At 36.3% G+C, this 6,776-nt stretch overlaps 1 pseudogene; it reads right to left on the minus strand.

Annotated features, from left to right (window-relative positions):
- Window positions 1–1,054: 1,054 nt before the first annotated feature.
- LOC113623158 (DNA-directed RNA polymerase I subunit RPA43 pseudogene) lies at window positions 1,055–2,363 on the minus strand (annotated as a pseudogene).
- Between the last annotated feature and the right edge of the window lie 4,413 nt (window positions 2,364–6,776).

The raw sequence follows: 6,776 nt of genomic DNA on the forward strand, positions 1-6,776 counted from the left end.
CATGTGCTTGTAGACAAACATTGTGAATGACTGCCACTCTCTAAATTCTATGTTCTGTCATTACAGATTGGATCTACTACTATGGGAACCCATACATTAACAAACATTAAACAATGTAAGACCAGTACTATGTCTGATACTAGATAAATGGCAATGAAAATGACTGCCATGGATCACAACTAACAGTGAGTAGACAATCTTCTTTTTCTCTGTAGCACTTACCACAATTAGTAATTTTCTGTATTTTCTTACTTATATTGTGTAGTAATTTTCTGTATTTTCTTACTTATATTGTGTATGTGCATCTGTTTTTCCTATGACATTCCATGAGGGAAGGAATTATTTCTGCCTTGTTTGCCATTATACCCCTGGACCTCACTAGAATATGTTTTACACACAGATCATCAAATACCTGTTAAATGAATGAATACAACCTTGCATTGATTATCAGGCTGAACCAGCTTGTCATTTCATTCTTCACTGTTTTCCAATAGTTAAGACATATTCCACATTTTCTCAGTGAAAGCAGTGAATAGCTGTTTTCTCTTCATAATAATTTCTAGTAGCTTAACTCAAATATTAAAAGTAGGGAAATTCCCCACTAGTCAGAATCACATTTTTCCTGTCTTCAGCAGACTCCTCCTCTCCAACACACAACAAAAGCAGAATGGTTGAGGCACAAATGAACAAGTGTCAGAAAACAGCCTCTCCATCAACCTCTTAGACTGAGAGAAAAAGGAAAACAACATACATGCACCTAGAAGAAAAGAATAGTGAATATTGTTTCCTACCACACAGTCAGTAGTGGCAAGGTTTTAAGAGCTCTGGAAACGTCAGAAACTCCTTTGGCAAACCATTCTAAGTTAAACAGTAGAAATACTGTAATAGCCATGATAAAAGAAATCCTAAAACTGGTAATTTAAACAAAGCAAAATAGCATGTCATGTAACATCATGACTAAATGTGAAACCTGTAACAACAACAAAAAAACCAAAAAACCCAAGCTCAAAACTCATTCTGTATGATATGAAATAACATTGTATTTTAAAAGTCCTTTTGCAGACTGTAGAAATCATTTTATTTAGAATGTATACCCTGGAAGAATGAAGGAGTTGAGATTGAGGGCAGCTCTTACCTTTCTATTCTGTATATAGTAAAACGGCACTTTAATAATACCGGCATTTCCCAAATTTATCTGTTTTGTAATTTTAGCACCAAAAACTCAACTCCTCATCAAATGTTCCCTGTTTTGCAAAGTATTGGAATACAAAACATTTCATAGTTCAAACTTTAGTCATCTGTTTTGTGTAAATCAATTTTTAAAAAAACCAAATCATACTTAAAATGCACTAAAGAAAATTACTTTTCCCTTTTCTTTTTAGGTGCATGTTCCAAAAGTGGTGCATGTTCCAAAAGTGGTGTAAATTCAGCCTCCTCACTGTGCTTTCTTTTCTTTTTTTCTTTTTATGGTCACTTTGGTAACCACTGGAGTCACTGCCTTGGAAAACAGGGTCCTGATGCTTTTTCTTCTTCTTCGGCTCTTCCTCCCAGAGGCCATTCACATTGTTATTAATCTGCAGATCTGTCTCTTCCTTCATGGTAACATCTGCAAAATCTGCTAGCTCTGTGGTACCACTTTCCACTTCATATGGCTCTGGGTCTTTGTTCTTATTCTTTTTCTTCTTTTGAGGTTTTACAGTAGCTTCTTCAGTGCCAGTTTCTGTTACTCCTTCAGAAACTGCAGAGCACTTCGTTTGTAAACTAGTGGTATTTAGTTTTCCCCGCATGCAGAATACTCCAGCAGCATCTGAGTCTAAACGAAATACTTCAAATTCTAGTTCATCACCCATGTTTATCTCCAGAGTCTGCCACTGCTCGGCTGGCATCTGCTCAGGTTTAGGAATGGAGTCATTGAAGCACCCGTGTACTAAACAGCCAATGTGGCTGGAAGACACTTTATTAACTGTACCCATAAGTTTTTGCCCTGGTTCAGGGCAGAAAATAAAATCTGCTTTAGTGTTAAGATGAATGTGTCCTTGATCATCATAAATATCTCCTAATTCACCCACTACTTTGATGTTATCATAAGCAATGGGTACACCTAAAAGGCTCTCGGAATAGCGCAGGAGCTTGGCATCGAGCTGTTCTCGGATACCGGTGCGTTTCCTGTTAAGGTAGCGCGGCGACAGTGCGATGTGTCTTCGGTGCGGCCCCGCCACCAGGCAGGAGTAGCGGCTGTTCACGAGCGCACAAGCGGCCACGTAGGTAGGCAATTCTAGGCAAGGCAAGACGCCGGCTGGTCCCACCACCGGCGCGTCTGAGGCCGCCTTCGACCGCGGAGACGCTGAGCAACCCGCAGCCATGCGGCTGGTCTGGTTTGCCACCCATGTATCTTTTTGAACTATGGTTTTCTCTGGATGTATGCCTAGGAGTGGGATTGCAAGATCATATGGTAGCTCTACTTTTAGTTTTTTAAGGATCCTCCATACTGTTCTGTGTAGTGGCTGCACCAATTTATATTCCCACAAACAGTGTAGGAGCGTTCCTTTTTTTCCCATACCTTTTCCAGCATTTATTATTTGTAGACTTTTGATGATGACTGCCCTGACTGGAGTAAGGTGTTACCTCATTGGAGTTTTGATTTGTGTTTCTTTAAAAATTATTGATGCTGAGCATCTTTTCATGTGCCTTTTGGCCATCTGTATGTTTTCATTGGAGAAGTCTATATTTAGATCTTCTGTCTATTTTTCGATTGGGTTGTTTGTTTTTTTGATATTGAGCTGCCTGAGCTGTTTGTGTATTTTGGAAATTAATCCCTTGTCGGTAGCATCATTTGCAAGTATTTTCTCCCATTCTGCAGGTTGTCTTTTTGTTTTGTTTATGGTTTCCTTGGCTGTGCAAAAGCTTTTAAATTTAATTAGGTCACATTTGAAAATTTTTGTTTGGATCTCTATTACTCCAGGAGACAGAACCAAAAAGATATTGCTGTGATTTATGTCAAAGTGTCCTGCCTATGTTTTCCTCTAGGAGATTTATAGTATCCGGCCTTACATTTAGGTCTTTAAACCATTTCGAGCTTACTTTTGTGTACCACGTTAGAGAATGCTGTACTTTTATTCGTTTACATGTAGCTGTCTAGTTTTCCCAGGACCACTTATTAAAGAGACTGTCTTTTCTCCATTGTATATTCTTGCCTCCTATGTTGAGGATTAATTGATTATAGGTGCATGGGTTTATTTCTGGGCTTTCTATCCTGTTCCATTGATCTATTGATATATTTCTGTTTTTGTGCCAGTACTATACTGTTTTGATTATTGTAGTTTTATAGTATAGTATGAATTCAGGGAGTCTGATTCCTCCATCTACATTTTTTCTTTCTCAAGATTGCTTTGGCTTTTTGGGGTCTTTTGTGTTTCCATACAGATTAAATTCTTTTGTTGTTGTAGTTCTGTGAAAAACACCATTTCCAATTTGATAGGATTTGCATTGAATCAGTAGACTGCTCTGAGTAGTACAGTCATTTTGACAATAGTGATTCTTCCAATCCAAGTATACCTTTCCATTTATTTGTGTCATCTTCAATTTCTTTCATCAGCCTCTCATAGTTTTTGGAGTATAGGTTTTTTGCATCCTTAGGTGGGTTTATTCCTAGGTATTTTATTCTTTTTGATGTGATGAAATGAGATTGTTTCCTTAATTTCTCTTTCTGATCTTTTGTTTTTAATGTATAGAAATGCAACGGATTTCTTTGTATAAATGTTGTATCCTGCAACTTTATCAAACTGGTAGCATCTTAGGATTTTCTATGTATAGTATCATGTCATCTGCAAATAGTGACTGTTTTACTTTTTCTTTTCCAGTTTGGATCCCTTTCATTTCTTTTTCTTCTCTGATTGCTGTAGCTAGGATTTTTAAAACTATGTTGAATAAAAGTGGTGAGAGTAGATATCCTTGTCTTATTCCTGATCTTAGAGGAAATGCTTTCAGCTTTTCACTGTTGAGTATGATGTTAACTGTGGGTTTTTTCATTATCCATATATGAAAAATATTACCTTTGTGATATTAAGGTAGGTTCCCTCTGTGCCCACCTTCTGGAGTTTTTTCCATAAATGGATGTTGCATTTTATCAGATTTTTATGCATCTATTGAGATGATTGTATGGTTTTTGATTCTTTGATTTGTTAATGTGGTGTATCACACTGATTGATTTGTGGATAATGAAAAATCCTTGCATCCCTGGGATAAATCCCATTTATCATGTGTACGATCCTTTTAATGTATTGTTGGATTTGGTTTGCTAGTATTTTGTTGAGGATTTTTGCATCTATGTTCATCAGTGTTATTGGCCTATAATCTTTCTTTGTGGTATCTGTGTCTGGTTTTGGTGTCAGGGTAATGGTGGCCTCATAGAATGAATTTAGAAGTGTTCCTTCCTCTACAATTTTTTGGAATAGTTTCAGAAGGCTGCGTCTTAACTCTTCTCTAAGTGTTTGGTAGAATTTGCCTGTGAAGCCATCTGATCCTGGACTTTTGTTTGTTGGAGTTTTTAAATCACAGACTCAATTTCAATACTTACAGTTGGTCTGTTCATATTTGTTATTTCTTCCTGGTTCAGTCTTGAGAGATTGTACCCTTCTAAGAATTTGTCCATCTCTTCTAGTTTGTCCACTGTATTGGTGTATAGTTGCTTGTAGTAGTCTCTTATTGTTCTTTGTATTTCTGTGGTGTTGGTTATAACTTCTCCTTTTTCATTTCTAACTTTAATGATTTGGGTGTTCTCCCTTTTTTTTCTTTTCTTTTTAAAATTTTTATTGGAGTATAGTTGATTTATAATGTTGTGTTAGTTTCAGGTACACAGCAAAGTGAATCAGTTATACATATACATATATGCACTTTTTTTTAGATTCTTTTCCCATATAGGCCATTACAGAGTATTGAGTAGAGTTCCCTGTGCTATACTGTAGGTTCTTATTAGTTATCTATTTTATATATAGTAGTGTGTATATTCAATCCCAATCTCCCAATTTATCCCTCCCCCCTTATCCCCTGGTAACCATAAATTTGATTTCTACATCTGTGACTCTACTTCTGTTTTGTAAATAAGTTCATTTGTAACCTTTTTTAAATTTATTTTTTATTTTTTGCTATATGTAGGCCTCTCACTGTTGTGGCCTCTCCTGTTGCGGAGCACAGGCTCTGGATGCGCAGGCTCAGCGGCCACGGCTCACGGGCCCAGCCGCTCCAAGGCATGTGGGATCTTCCCGGACCGGGGTACGAACCCGTGTCCCCTGCATCGGCAGGCGGACTCTCAACCACTGCGCCACCAGGGAAGCCCTGTACCTTTTTTCTTAGATTGCACATATAAGCAATATCATATTCGTCTTTCTGTATCTGACTTACTTCATTCAGTATGACAGTCTCTATGTTGCTGTCAGTGGCATTATTTTGTTTTTTATAATGGCTGAGTAATATTCTATTGTATATATGTACCACATCTTCTTTATCCATTCCTCTGATGATGGACATTTATGTTGCTTCCATGTCTGGGCTATTGTAAATAGTGCTGCAATGAATATTGGGGTGCATGTATCTTTTTGAATTATGGTTTTCTGCAGGTATATGCCTAGGAGTGGGATTGCTGGGTCATGTGGCGGTTCTATTTTTAATTTTTTAAGGAACCTCCATACTGTTCTCCATAGTGGTTGTATCAATTTACATTCCCACCAACAGTGTAGAAGGATTCCCTTTACTCCACACCCTCTCCAGCATTTATTGTTTGTAGATTTTTTGATGATGGCCATTCTGACTGTTGTGAGGTGATATCTCATTGTAGTTTTGATGTGCATTTCTCTAATAATTAGTGATGTTGAGCATATTTTCATGTACCTTTTGGCCATCTATATTTCTTCTTTGGAGAAATGTCTATTTAGATCCTCCACCCATTTTATGATTGGGTTATTTGTTTTTTTGATATTGAGCTGCATGAACTGTTTATATATTTTGGAAATTAATCCCTTGTCGGTTATTTCATTTGCAAATATTTTCTCCCATTCTGAGGGCTGTCTTTTTGTTTTTTTATGGTTTCCTTTGCTGTGTCCCTTTTTTTCTTGATGATTCTGGCTAAAGGTTTATCAATTTTGTTTATCTTTTTAAAGAGCCAGCTTTTAGTTTCATTGATCTTTTTTCATTGATCTTCTTTGTTTTTTTAGTCTCTATCATTTATTTCTGCTCTGATATTTATGATTTCTTTCCTTCTACTAACTTTGGGTTTATTCTTCTTTCTCCAGTTGCTCTAGCTGTAAAGTTAGGTTGTTTATTTGAGATTTTTCTTGTTTCCTGAGGGAAGCTTTTATTGCTATAAACTTCCCTCTTAGAACTGTTTTTGTTGCATCCCATGGGTTTTGGATCATCGTGTTTTTGTTTTCATTTGTCTCTAGGTATTTTTTTATTTCCTCTTTGATTTCTTCAGTGATCCACTTGTTGTTTAGTAGCATATTGTTTTATGCAGTACTCTTCTAACTCATTAGATTACAGGACAAAATATTCAATATGAGTTATTAGCCTTAACTTAGGTGACACAATTTCATCTTCCAAATGAATGCTCAGACAAATTAAGATCTTCAGATGAAATAAAATTTTGTCATTAGGAAACAACCACAATGTAACTATAACAGAAAAATATTATATAATTAAAGCAAAATTTGATAGAAACAAAACCCAATAAATATTTAATGTTTATTATCCTAAATATTCTTTCTCAAGGTTGATATAGTAAA

The sequence above is a fragment of the Aethalodelphis obliquidens genome, unplaced genomic scaffold (genome assembly GCF_003676395.1).
Source record: "Aethalodelphis obliquidens isolate GAN/ISIS:26980383/991018 unplaced genomic scaffold, ASM367639v1 scaffold1, whole genome shotgun sequence".
In the NCBI taxonomy this organism is placed as follows: domain Eukaryota; kingdom Metazoa; phylum Chordata; class Mammalia; order Artiodactyla; family Delphinidae; genus Aethalodelphis; species Aethalodelphis obliquidens.